The following is a 15623-nucleotide window of genomic DNA, read 5'->3' on the forward strand; positions in this document are numbered from 1 at the left end:
AGGATCAAAATAAGCGGCATTATTAAACATTATTATTTTAACTGTTTGGATAGTCAAATGTAAGGAAGAACATCAACAACAACTCGCATGGAAAAAGCAGTAAAAATATCTTCAAGAGTAACATAAAAGAATGGGAAAAAGCAGTAAGGATATTTGGAAAAAGCAGTCACACTTCAAATCAATGGTTGAAAGTGTCTCACCTAATCCAACGGAGCAAGGTAAAAGTGTTGACGATTGTTGATGCATAGGAAGGCCTATCGGCCTAAATATATACAATGTACAGTTGAGGAGGAACTTCTATTTATGGATATATAACAGTGAACTCAACTCAGCTTGCATTTTATTTGTCTCAAACAACCTATGAAAGGTTTGTTGTAGTATAAAGGGTGCATCTTTATCCAATGATTTAATTGTCTTTGCAGGTTGACATTGTAATGGGCCAAAGGTTAACGACTCTATCTTCCAGCAAGAATTGGCAAGCAAATGAATTTCACCAATGGCTTCAACATAGAACCAAATTTCAGGAATGGCAGACTAGTTCCTTTCTTGCTGGGAATATCCTAAGAATGGTCCCTTCATGTAGGGGATGTCCCAGCGACATCCAATGAGCCGTTCCCACAAAACTGGAGATGGATCAAATGATATTTGTGGCATTCCTGTTCTCATCCCCATTCCATAGAAAATAGGTAAAAAAACATAGGAGAACAGGGATGCCTCAAATATCATTTGAGAATCGAAGTCTATAGAAGGATGTCTCTACAAGGGCTCAACACTCTGTTACATTGTTACATTCCAAGCATATGTGATTATTCTGATTCAGCTTCAAAAGGCTTATTGTAGCGTAACTGCTAAGTAATTTGTCTAAATTACGCCCAAGTTTTACTACTTCAAATGGGAGTCAGAAGTTTGGATTTAAGATGCTACCTTAGCTTTGATAAGTGTTCCATCTCCCAGTTTTACTATAGTTAAAGAAGAATTTGTAAATTGTTGAATGGAAACAACTTTAGCATTGAATCTGATCGTTCCTGGAGCCAATTCTTTTGCAAGGGTATCCAGAAGCATACTCCTTTGCACGCATTGAACCTCATGATTTCTACTGATAGACAGGAAAAGTACTTAGTATTACAAAGCATGCGAAAAAAAAGATGACCAAAATAGTTAATGGGATAGAAGGTACATCATGTCACAAATCACAGCATATCTATTTCATGCCCTGCAAAAACTTGTAAACTCAACCATTGAGATAAAATAATGAAATTAAACAGCATTTTGAACTATTGAAAATAGAAGGAACGAAGGCCAAGTACTATGTAGTCCACACAGTCCACCAAGTGAAAAGGCTAGTTGGCCTTGAGCTGCATCTGTGGCTCTAGGAATATCAGTCACTATCCTGAGTGAGATCACCAATACAAAAACAAAAATTATTATTTATTCAACTTATTGACCATTATCGTAAAACAACCGTAAATAACCTAGTAGAATCCAACATAGTTCCATTTAATCTAACATAAGAATGTACAAATCTATCTAATCCGTAAGAATATTAGTTCCATTTAATCTAACCTAAAGATAGTATAAATCTATCTAAACCTCGAAAATATCACACCTCAATGCTTAAAAGTCAGTATTTAAAAAAACTGACAAAAAAATCTCAGTTCAAGAGTTTATCACCTTAGGTAAAAACAACTAAAAAAGTAAAACAATTAAAAAAACTAAAAAAGTAAACCAAAACAAATTAACCTCACAAGATAGAAGAGGCTAATCTTAACTAAACCTAAAACCAAAAAATTTTAGACCTAAAATGATTCATCTTAACTTCATGTTATCTTTAAGATGATGAGAACAAAAAAATTACTAAAACAAAAAATATTAACCTAGTAAACTAGAATACATTAATCTTCATCAAACCTATTAAAAAAGCATCTTAATCTCAAAGAATATATCAACTTAAGCAAAAGACAGGAGAAAATAAATAAATAAACCATCTTAACCTAATACACTATGATAGAATTTTCTTAACCATTAAAGTCCACAAAAATCCATGATGTATTAAAGCCAGATGAAAATTAGAGTAGATCCAACTGAACTACGATCTATCCATCAACCAGCTGCAAACCTCAAAGAGATACCAAATTATAAGAAAAACTATGAATAAACTCCCATTACCAATACCAACCAGCATTATATCCATCTTTATCAATCTATTTTTAAACTGGGTGCAAAGTTCACTAAGATACCAAATTTAAAGAACTACCATAAATAATAGATCCATTTTCACCAGATCTATTTTGGTTAACTAGAATAAAATAATTACTGTGTGCAAACCTCATATTCAAAAATTTGAACCTATTATTCTCTAGTACCAATTATATGGTATTTTTACAAGACAAAAACTGTTATTTTAGTGTTTTAAAAGTGAATATATGATCGCTAGGTTTTTGAAAATACTCAAAATATTTATTAAATAATAGTTGATTGTCCAAAGATTATTATTTCGAACTGAATATTTATTAGATAGTGTTTCCCAGGCCAAAAAAAAAAGATATATTAACCTTGAATATGGATCTATTAAGTTATTAACTCTAGTTGCAGACCTGAATGTTTTAACCTTGAATCTATTAGCTCTTGCTGAAAAGAAACTCTTTATTAGATAATATTGATTTTAACTTTGAATCAACAGACTCAATGAGCAAACAAAATGTTTCTTAGATAATGTTACAGTCCAGAAGCAAAAAACCTTGAATCTATTAGGGCTGGACACAAATCTCAAAGTTTTACCCTTGAACCTATGAACTCCATGTGCAAACCTGCATATTTATTACATAGTGTTTGACATGCAAAGACATTAAGGTCTTAGCATCCTACTTTACTTTTAATCGTTTCTAGTAGCATAGCTTCTGGTGCCTATGTTAGTGTTACAACAATACAACTGTGCATTATATAGCTGGGATGACTAGGACAGTGTATTGGGATCTCATCCACATAGCAATTTGACTGCTAAAGTCTACCATACATGTTAGGGAGCTTATCTACTTTTTGTACATTGATGAATCAACCAAATCTGAATCTGAATCTACTGAAAACTTCAAAATATGTATCATAAAATTAGCCTAGGGTTTATTGTCCATTATCCGAAACTTCTTCAGAATCTCAATTGCTTATTTACCCGTGTTTGAGGACCAGCTCACCTCAACTCAGCCAAACCTCCAAGACCAAGAAATAATACATGTCAACTTCACTTGCCAGTTTCTTATTGCACCATGGGATAGAGTTCTTTAAACTAACTGTTAGGACCAGGTAATCTACATACAACACAAATATAAGTATATCAAATTTATCATAATCAAACAAATAATAAAATTTAGGACCTGCAACGGTCTTAGTGATGCCCATAATCTATAAGTACTCATAAATCCATGAGTACTAAGCACAAGAGGTTTTAGCCCAGAAAGGGAATTCTTCAACTTGCACACATGGGTATCCCATCCTAACAAAGATATTATATTTGAACCCAAGTTGAAACAAAACCATGAATCACTCTTCCTGCCACCTGCGTCTGTGGCCCTGTCAAAATCCACTAAAGCATGCAATAGCTCAAAGCACTGTGCCAGTGTGCCCTTTAAGTACCTCGCATACCTTAGATGATGGAGCATATTTGCAGCAACCTCAGCTCAACCATATATTAGTAGCCAAGCTGGACAATAAATTGGTGTTTGAGCCCCCCTTGTTTGTGAGACAAGGGATCTCATGCACACAACAATTTGACTGCTAAAGTCTACCAGATATGTTAGGGAACCTATATACTTTTTATACGTTGACAAATCAACCAAATTTGAATCTTAATATACTGATAACTTCAAAATATGTATCATAAAAGTAGCCTATGGTTTATTGTCCATTATCCGAAACTTCTTCAGAATCTCAATTTCTTACTTACCTCTATTCGAGGACCACCTCACCTCAACTCAGCTAAAACTCCAAGACCAAGAAATAACACATGAGGTGTATGTCCTTCATGTCAACTTCACTTGAAAGTTTCTTCTTGCACCATGGGATAGAGTTTTTTTAACTAACTTTTAGGACCAGGTCATCTACATACAACACAAATATAAGCATATCAAATTGATCATAATCAAACAAATAATACAAGTTAGGACCTGCAATAGTCTTAGTGATGCCCATAATATGTAAGTACTGATAAAAAAACAAAGTATCTTCAAAATTTGTTTTGTTGCACACATAATTAGTTTATGTTTGGACCCTCACAACCTAGTGCACTCCCTAGAAGCTAGAGCGATGCACGTTCAAGTTATTAAAATTTAACACATATCAATCCTTTTTGTCCTCTTTTTGGGAGGCGCTACATCAACCAAATTTGAATCTTAATCTACTGATAACTTCAAAATATGTATCATAAAAGTAGCCTATGGTTTATTGTCCATTATCCGAAACTTCTTCAGAATCTCAATTGCTTACTTACCCCTATTCGAGGACCACCTCACCTCAACTCAGCCAAACCTCCAAGACCAAGAAATAACACATGAGGTGTATGTCCTTCATGTCAACTTCACTTGCCAGTTTCTTCTTGCACCATGGGATAGATTTTTTTTAACTAACTTTTAGGACCAGGTCATCTACATACAACACAAATATAAGCATATCAAATTGATCATAATCAAACAAATAATACAAGTTAGGACCTGCAACAGTATTAGTGATGCCCATAATATGTAAGTACTCATAAAAAAAACAAAGTATCTTCAAAATTTGTTTTGTTGCACACATAATTAGTTTATGTTTAGACCCTCACAACCTAGTGTGCTTCCTAGAAGCTAGAGTGATGCACGTTCAAGTTATTAAAATTTAACACATATCAATCCTTTTTGTCCTCTTTTTGGGAGGCGCTACATTAATTGTGGGTGTGGAATGCTCATCACATTGAACACCCTCCTCATTATTTCTGTCTCCCATTCACTAAAATTCAACAATGGTTTCCTGCCAAGGTTCAGGAATGACTATTGGATGATTTTGTGCAACAAGCAAATCATCATGTGCTTGTATCTCCTCCCCATGCTCACTCCTAGATGTTTCACCTGATTCCTATACACAACACACTTTAACTTGTTATAATAACATTAAAACCTCCAATTGATTTATTGCATTATTCATATAATATTATAAACAACTAACCTCGGATCCATAACCAGTAATTATTTTTTCCCCTCGATTTATCATGTGTTGGCAAAGACCTTGGGAACCATGTAATACAACATATTTTAGGTCTTCCTCTAAAGCTTCCTTTTGAAACTGGTGAACCTACATTAACAAAGATAATCATATCTATAAGGTAAAATAACTAATAAGATACAATTAACTCAACGTGACCATGGTTACTTTGCCTAAAATATAAAATATAATATATGGAAATATCACTTACCATACCACCACGAACACTATTATATCCACCAGAGCCTAATTTGTGAGATCCAATTTTTGACACCCTAGCTTGGGTTGCTTTTCTTGTATCTCGTAGGCGTCTCTTAGCTCCTCCTTGTGTAGATGGCGTATAGTTCGGATTTCTGAGGACTTTCCTCTTAAACTTGGCATCTTTCATAAGTTCATCCCACGTCACTTGGTCTATGATCCAAGCTCGACATGGATACATCAAGTTTTTTGTCAACTTTGTCCTTAAATTGGACCTCTTTGAGTGCATGTATTTACTTGCAATCTGTAAAATAAGTTCCTTATCAAATCCAGGATTACCAAATGCTATTACTACATCTTTAAATAGTTCCTCTTTTTTGGCATTGACTTGTTTCCTCCAATTCATTTGGATAGTATTTCCAAATAATTGTTCTGCACGACGAAAAATAAAGTGATAAAATTTCAACCCTGTTTCATCCTTCAATACATTTCCTTTTGAAGTGAGCAAGATTGTAACTTCTTGCATTCCTTTTGTGGTCACCGATGATATTGTTGTAGTCTTGGGGATTGAGGAAGGTTCCCTTATAGATACATTAGGCACTGTGTCACTTACTTCCTGCATTTACAATGAAATTGTGGAACTATTAAGAATCCAACCAAAATATGAAACTATTTTTCATATCTAAAACAATGATCCTAAACATAACAAATGAAATTATAAAAAAAATAAAATAATTTTACCTGTTGATCTCTTACAGGAGCTACACTCTCCAACAATGACATTTCCCATAACTGAATTTGTTCAATTATTTCTTGTCTGATTTGAACATTTGCAGGAATATCTGGTAGGAGCCTTAACATTCTTATTTGTGAGTCTATAAGACTCCTCAAAGAAACTTGTTCCGGTCCTGGTGGGAGAATGCTGACTAGACCCACATTTGATGTAGAGGGCATGCTATGGGGTTCTGGTCTAGGTGTAGATGGCATAACATGACCCTCTATACCAACAGATTGTGTAAAGGGCATGTTATGGGGTTCTGGTCTAGGTGTAGATGGCATAACATGACCCTCTATACCAACAGATTGTATACTTGTTGGAGTCACCCTAGAAACATCCTGCAAGGCACAAATATAAATAATAAGATGGAATAACAGATGAATAATGTTGAAATATGTAACTAGGTTCGGTCTTCATAATGACATATCTAATCACAATTCTATGTAATTTATGTAAGAAAAGGAAAAAGAAGATTATTTTTGTTATGACTGAGGCATGGGTTTCATGAACACATGAAGAATCAAGTCCCATTATAGAATGACAATATCTCGGAAGACTCATTAAAAGAGGGTCATGAAGGTGGCAAATGATCAATGAAATGTATAGTAAAGTTGCAAATAATCATGGCAACCAAAATACTAATCAATATAGATAGGTGTCCATGAGGTATGTATAATAATTTTCTTTTAAAGGGTCCATCATAAGGTGTAGTAGGGTTGAATTTATGGGTTTATATTTTAAGAAATACCCTAGTATTTAGAAACCTTAATCTTAAGGTATTTGTTCCCTATGATTTGATTTCTAGGGCATGGGATAAACTCTAGAATGACATAAAGGGAAAAGAGTATGATCTAAGGTTTGAATTTAAGAAACCCTAAAAAGGCCTCTTGATTACATAAAAACCCTAAAAGAGTAACTTGACATCATGTTTTGGAATAACATATTGCCTGGGTTACTTGTTAAAATAGTATTGTATGTACAAGAAGAAAAAAAACAGATGGGGTGATCCATTTGAAGGCATGATGTAGCTCTTCGTAACACCTCATAAATCATGGAGTCGTTGTGCAAAAGCTTTATTAAATATATGCCCTAGATTTCTCAATAAATAACATAATCAAACTCACATAAATAAATGGTTGAATCTTACATCTTGCATAACATTATATGTATATGGGGGCATTAATGATCCCTGCATGCCAACATTGGTTCTATTGAGGGGCATAAATGAATCCTGCATGCCAACAAAATGCACGCTTAGTAAAAACACAAATATTAATAAATATATATAGTGAAATAAGTTAACTAAATGCACAAAAATATTGATCAAGTTTTACCACTATCATTACCTTAGATGTTTTATAAGGTGTTATAGGGGTTGGAATGACTTTAGCGATTGCCTGCATTCCACAAACATAAATTAGCATAATATAATAAGGAATATAAGATAATTGAACATATAAAAGATAATATTCAATCTTACCTAATGCATCATCATAGCAGCGTCTTGCCCTCGTGCATTTGTTAACATTTCCATAAAAGTAGTGAATATCATTGAATCCCCCATAGTAGCATCGGTAACACCCATGGGTACATTCTTAAAAAAACACATAATAACATAAAAATAAGAAAACCTTGATAAAAAAACTGATAAGAAAATAGAATCGGTAACACCAAATATGTGTTGAGTGAGCATTGAAGATCTGTCCAACACTTTGAGGCAAGCTTATCAGAGTGTTCCAACAAGCATTTAACTAGTCACAAACAAACTTTTGAAGTATCATTTTAAAGTTATTTCTAAAAACAAATCCAACCTCTAACTAAATCAACAACATAAATAATACAAATACCAAAAGCAACATAAATACCTAGTCTGCCATTTTGTATAGAATAATGTAATAGAAATCTGTGAAGAAAAGTTTGTGGACACTAGTTAGGATCATTACATAAATAAATGTTGAAATATATGACAACGTGTAAAACCATAAAATTATTCTAAAATATGTTGGTTTAAACTTCTATGCATGTAATACTAATTTCATTGAGGAGTTCTCTGGATTATATTACAAAGGGTAATGCACTGTCTTAAATTGTTGTCGCATAATGCAAAGTAATCTCTATAGAATATCTCCTTGCTACCTATAAACATTACTTCACTATCTCATTGCAGCCACAATCAACTCCAAACTAGACCTTGATTGCCTCAAAACCCTAGACCATACCTCAAGATGATTTGTTGCCACATAAAAACCTTAGGGGTGATTCGTTGCCACAAACAATCCCTTATAGGTGGTTCGCTGCCACAATTGATACCTCAGGGATGATCTGTTGTCATCAACAGTGCCTCAGAGGTATCTTTCTATCTCAGAATTGCTTCATAGACATATTGCTGCCACAGTGAAGCCTCAAATTTAATGTGTTGCTATAGATAATGCCTTAGAGATAGGCCAATTCCTCAGATAATGTCTCAGGGATGATTCGCTGTCCAGATAATGCCTCAAGATAGTTTGCTGCCACAGTTAGTGTCTGTTCGATCATTTATATAACAACATTCAGAAGTTGGATTAAAGTGAGAGATTTTAGAAAATTAAATGAAAGTCTGGTTGGTTGACTCTCTGCAATTATGGATTGAAACCAACGAGGTTCCATATATGGTGCTCAAAAAATAAACAGTGTTCCTAACAAACAAGCATCATTTTGTATATAAAATATTTAAATAAATTATCACTAGTTTATATTAAACTGTGAAATCAACATTTGAAAACCAATGCATATGAAGCATATTAAGCATGCATGGAAACTACTAATCAGAGTCCAAAGAATTATTATGGTAGATGAAGCTATATGGTGTGCTACCTTAGAAGAACACCAATATGCAATAAAGAACCCTGAAATATGCTTGGAAAATGAAAAGACATAAAATAATGTAGAGCACTGGTGGCAGAGATGGTATAAAAACTCAGAATTATGTTTAACCCTCCAATATAGTTAACCACACATGGAATAAGTGAATTCAAATGAATGAAAATGCAGTGAATGCCCATGAGCTCTCGTTTCATCAATTCATGAGTAAATGTTGGTGTGGGATTAAACCAAATAATGCCAATTTCATGCCTCATACTTCTCAAAGACCCAAGCTACAAATATCATGGCTTGGTATTATACCTATGCACAGATTTGAGATGTTCAGAGCAGAATCAATCATATTTCCATAACACCCTTCTCGAACCTATTTCATGCTAACGAATTAGAGTCTAGTGCCAAACACATGATCACATATCCAAGCAAAAGATCATCCCAGTGCATCTCCTAGAATGGTGGATATCAAGTGACTCAATGTGGCCATTTATTTCACAGAAGTTGAAATATATAACAATGAGCCAATGGGGTGTGCATTTTCATAAAAGGATGACCTCATTTCTCAAAACACACCCAAAGGAACTAGGATTGTTACAATGTTGTATGTTGGGTTAGGGTGCAACACTATCATGTTATAAGACACAATTGCATATAAAAGGTTATACTCCATGGGATACATAAAGAAAATTCCTTTTCTTGTCTTAATTAGAAAGGAGACAGTTTTTCATTGACAAGAAAGAATTGTTATTTAGAAAGGATGCATCATCCAATGATGTTCGAGATGGTGAATAATGCACCATACAATACATTTCAGCTACTTCTGTTAAGGAAAATCCCATCTCACTTGTTAATAATGAAACTCACGAGTATGGGTTTAAGAATTCAGATGCAACTGAAAGATATCAAGATCATGTAGTTGAAAAAGAAGAGCAAATTGATCAGGTTTACAAAAGTGAAACTCACGATGATGAAGAACGTAAATCACATAAGAATTATAATAGTAGCCAAAATGATGGTTGTCCCATGTTGTCTAATGCAGATTCTTTGAAATTTGGAGATCATCAACTGATTCATTCATCATACGATGAACCTCAAGAAGCTTATGAAAATATTTGAGTTTCAGATGTTGGTCTGCAACCTCATAACTCAGCTATTGAGGATGAAGTTCATGAAGACAAATTTCATTATTCAGAGTCCATACAATGACAAACAATTTTATGGCCTTGATGAATTGCATGGTCCGAAAGTGGACAATGTCTCTAGTATGTATGAGCCAATGCCTAGTGTTTCCCAGCATGCAAGTGAGTCATCTCATTACAAGGTTGATTGGATTCATGTCTACACACAAATAGAGAGTGATACTTAAAAGTAGAAATTAAGTTGTTCATGTAATTATAAAGAAACAGAACCAGACACGGCTCAGAAAATTGTTGATTCTTCAAACAGTTTTGAAGGTAGTATTGATGTGTTCGCTAGTTCGGGAATGCCTTGACTCTATTCTAGTTCCCCTAGTATTAATATTAATGATGTGTTCCCTTTGCTATAATGATTTCAATACTCCATTAAACAAGCCCAACCTTACCGACAGTAATGATGTGTTCCTTGTTCAAGTATGGATGAATCTGTTCTTGAAAAAGCAGTCACAGCTGAGGAGACTGTTCAAAATAAAATCAATTCTTAAGACAATACTGATTTGTTCCCTTGTTTAGGTATTATTCTTCAAGAAAAAATATGGGTTTCCTCTGTATTTATAGTAATGATGTGTTTTCTCCACATTTATAAGTGTTTTTACTCCATGAAACACAACCCAGCCACTAAATTTGTGCTTGAGCATTGATTAATTGTTAGAGTATGGGTAATCTCGACTTAAGACCACATGGCGAACCACTACCTTTATGTCTCCATATACATAAAGGTGTGCTGCTTTAGAAGAGCACCAATATGCAATAAAGAACCCTGAAATATGCTTGGAAAATGAAAAGACATAAAATAATGTAGAGTACTAGTGGCAGAGAGGGTATAAAAACCCAGAATTATGTTTAACCCTCCAATATAGTTAACCACACATGGAATAAGTGAATTCAAATGAATGAAAATGCAGTGAATTCCCATGAGCTCTCTTTTCATCAATTCATGAGTAAATGTTGGTGTGGGATTAAACCAAATAATGTCAATTTCATGCCTCATACTTCTCAAAGACCCAAGCTACAAATATCATGGCTTGGTATTATACCTATGCGCAGATTTGTGGAGATTTGAGATGTTCAGAGGAGAATCAATCATATTTCCATAACACCCCTCTAGAACCTATTTCATGCTAATGAATTAGAGTCTAGTGCCAAACACATGATCACATATCCAAGCAAAAGATCATCCCAGTGCATCTCCTAGAATGGTAGATATCAAGTGACTCAAGTGATATCAAGTGCATATCGTTTCTTGAATTCTTTGTTTGGATTGGACATTAGTGATCCATTAGATATGCCCAAGATTATGGAGGGTAATGATGCATTATTTTGTTAAGGTATAGCTAATTCTCTTACAGAAAATATCTCATATATTGTTACAGAAGCTGCATGCAGGTAGGAAATTTACCAATTGGATAATCCTTTGAAGACCATTGAGGTTACAGAGGGATATAATATAGCTGTGGAAAAGAATGAAGTTGAATATGGAGCATGCCAGGAAAGCATTTTTATTGTTGATGGCATAACTGATGCAAGTCCAATTAGAGAACAATTGTTTGATATGGACAACAACGAAAAACATGAGTGATTCATTGACCTTGCTAAAATTGAGGGAAACAATGGCTAGGAAGCTTGAGAGACCCAAAATTTCAAAGTTGGAGAAAATATACAGATTGTGGTGAGAAAGCAGGAACCTTCCCAATTTGATACTCCGTTGAGGATCCCTAAGGTTAAGGAGGGATATAATATATCTCCTTGTTTAAGCACTTGATTTGGCCTAGACTCCAGTATTCCATCCAAAAGTTCAGGAACTTAGAAAAAGTTACAATATATCCCCTTGTTTAAGTATGAATGAATCTCTTCTCGAAGACAAGGATGTGTGCAATCAACAACTTTCCTTGGATAATCCATTGAAGAGGCTTGAACATGTCGAGGGACCAGAATATGATACCCTAGTGAAAAATCTTGTGCTTATAGAAATTGATGTGACATCAAAGACTGAATATTTGTCACTGCATGTCCCACTTGGAGACCATGTGTGTGTCATGGAGAAGGATGCTACGGTTTTGGATGGGACAGATCATTATGAAAGTATTCTCCTCACATAAAATCCTGTAAAATCTGGAGAAGTAGCTAAGGGTTATACTATTTTGGATGATATGAATGTTCCTAGTAAAGGGGATTTAAGAAGAACTAAACTTGTATACAGAATATTGACTTTGAGCAATAGATTACAAACTTTGTAATTGGACTTACAAGGACCATTCCCTATATTGTTGATAAAGAAAATTTCCATATTATATGTGATTTTATCTTGCTGGTAAAAGCAAGTTGTGTGTGATATGGACCTATTTCATGCTAAAGAATTAGAGTCTAGTGCCAAACACATGATCACATATCCAAGCAAAAGATCATCCCAGTGCATCTCCTAGAATGGTAGATATCAAGTGACACAATGTGGCCATTTATTGCACAGAAGTTGAATTATATAGCAATGAGCCAATGGGGAGTGCATTTTCATAAAAGGATGACCTCATTTCTCAAAACACACCTAAAGGAACTAGGATTATTACAATGTTGTATGTTGGGTTAGGGTGCAACACTATCATGTTATAAGACACAATTGCATATAAAAGGTTATACTCCATTATTAATTTAAATTGTGATGCTAATTTACAACTAATTATTGAATTTTTTGCATTACAACACTAAAAAGAAAATATAATTGAGTGAAAAAAGTGGAACCAACATCACAAGAAAAACCCAATATGGTATGATGTCCTCTTGAAGAAACCAACCATGTCAAATGTGAGGAATATCAAGAGAGGATGAATGTAGAAAAACCCCTAAATCTTGCAGAAATGGTGAGGATCATAAAGTAGAAACACTCCTAAATCTTGCAGAAATAGTGAGGATCCTAAAAGAAATACTCTAAAGCTACGTGATAGATAATGAAAGGATAATACAAGAGAGGGAAAGACCGTTAGAATTGAATGCATTGTTGCTAGAAAATCTATCTGAAATTCATAAGCAATTGCTACAAAGACCTAATGATACCAATGATTAATTTCAAAGATAAAGATTCCTTGATAGGTTAAAAAACACATATTATCTACAAATAAAATGAGGAAAATCACCTCCATAAAAATACACCATGCTAAAAGGATAGATACATCTAATAACAAATCATTATTTGATTCGTCTAAGGTTGGGATAGTCAATTCATATGAGCTTCTTGGAAATGGTTCCAAGAGTGAATTACATAAGAAAAATAAAAATAAGCATTCTTGAACAAAACTTCCTTGAAGGAGAATAGATTCAAATCACAATAATGCAATACTTTAGGAAATGGTACCAAGATGAGTTTCTTAGCCAAGATAAAACTAGAATAGAAAGATATAAGTGTGAAAAAATACTAGATAGTTACTTGCATAACAAGAAACAAGAAAGAATAAAACCACTAAGAAATTAACTAATGAACAAGAGAGACAATTCAAATTTCTAATAAAATATAATAATATGTTATTGATGAACATGAATGCAATATATAGACTCTGCTAGAGACCAATTAATTCAAATTAGGTCGGGGTTCCATGTTCATGCACTAGTATAATTTAAAAGTACTTTCCCTAGTTGGAAAACACGTTAAATTATACTCACAAACCCAAATATACCTTGAAAATAATCCTAATGCCTACATCTATACCATGAAAATAATCCCAATTCCTACAGCTATACCAATGAATACAGCTACGCAAGGAAAATAATACCAATGCCAACATCTTTGCAAGGGAAATACATCAAATTGAAAGGAAAATACCTGTGGAAAATAAACCCTTTGCTGTCTTCCTTGAAACTTCTAGCTCAGCTTCGAGTTCCTTTGGAAAATAACAGTGAAAGCCCCAGCATATAAAAACTAAAAAAAATTAGCGCCAAAAAGATTTTCGGCCTCTACACCAAAAACATTTCGGTGGTTTCAGTTGTCCTGTTTCCATTTTAAGATGGCCTAGCCCACTATTTCTTGCTATTTCCCACCCATGTCTCCCACTTTTCATAAGAATGAGGGTCTTAATATCTATCTCCCGCCACCCATGAATAAATGAGTATGTACTCTACTACCGTTGGGCCTCATGCCCTTAATGCCCATCACAGAAACCCTAGTCTCGTGGCTCTCAAACATTGGTGTTTGTCTCTCCATTTTCTCGACAAACCCTCCATTGCAATGGGGAAAACGAGGAGGAAGGTTTGGTTGATGACGAGGAGGAAGGTTTGGTTGTAGAAGCAAAGGTGTTGGTTCATTGCAGTGTGGAGGAAGGTTTGGTTGATGAAGATGCAGCACCATTTTCCACTGGATTCGTAATGGAAAGTCGTGGTAGGAATCAGGCAGGGAATGGAGTAGTTCCGCCAGGCCCACCACTAGATTCTGTTCCATCAATTCCTCCCAAAAGCCCAATTTCTTTCTCGTGCCGTCTAGAGAATCCCTCTGGAACAAATCGAGGCAATTCTCTAGCCATCTCTTAGCACAACAGAAACAAAGTGACATTGGTGTGGCACTGTCACCATCTTCATGAATCTGTAAACATTTCTCAATCTTTTTCGTTCCTCTGTTCCTTGCAGAAACCCTATCTGTTCCTTGAAACCCTCTATGTTCCTGTATATACTTTTGAATACAAATTGGCAAAACCAAAGTAATTAAGGTATCAAACCAATGAGTCATGATCCTTATATGAAAAAAAAAAAGAATGGCTCCAATCTCAAACCAAGTCCACGAGCTAAGCATCAAATCTACGTAACATACCAAATCCTGGTCAACCCCACACGTAGCCCAGAGCTCTAGTTTATAGCCAAACCACAAAGGGAAGAGCCCACAAGGGGTGCAAGTGTATGCGTGAACTGAAAAGAAACCCTGATTGTCGTCCTCCAGCTCTGAAGAAACCAGAAAATCTGAAATACCACTTTCTTCCAAGGAACTCTTCAAACCACCGTTCCAAGGCTAGCCGACAGAGGAATTCTCCAAAGCTTGAGATTTCGATAGACACAAAACCGCTTGCAAAAATAAAAGCAGCTTTCGAATTGCAGAGCTACCCAAACCCTAAGTTGCAAATAAGCCATAATCTTGAAAACTGGAAATCCACCGAGATCTTGAAAACCGGAAATCCACCGAGATCATGGGGAGGCCACCTCTTATAGAAGAAAGATTGTGGTATTAACCAGATGTCTAGCAAGGCCAGGGGCTCATTTGCCTCGTAACCGCTTTAGAGGCCAGAAAAGAAATCCAAACGCCTTGACTGTAGGTTTTCCAAAAATAGCGGGCTTGTTATAGACATTTTTGTGCCTTACAGCATAGAGCATGAAATGTCAATAATCTGAGGGATCCA

Source organism: Pinus tabuliformis, chromosome 6 (assembly GCF_031772625.1).
Source record: "Pinus tabuliformis cultivar Carrire ecotype Pingquan chromosome 6, CPIR1, whole genome shotgun sequence".
Taxonomy (NCBI): domain Eukaryota; kingdom Viridiplantae; phylum Streptophyta; class Pinopsida; order Pinales; family Pinaceae; genus Pinus; species Pinus tabuliformis.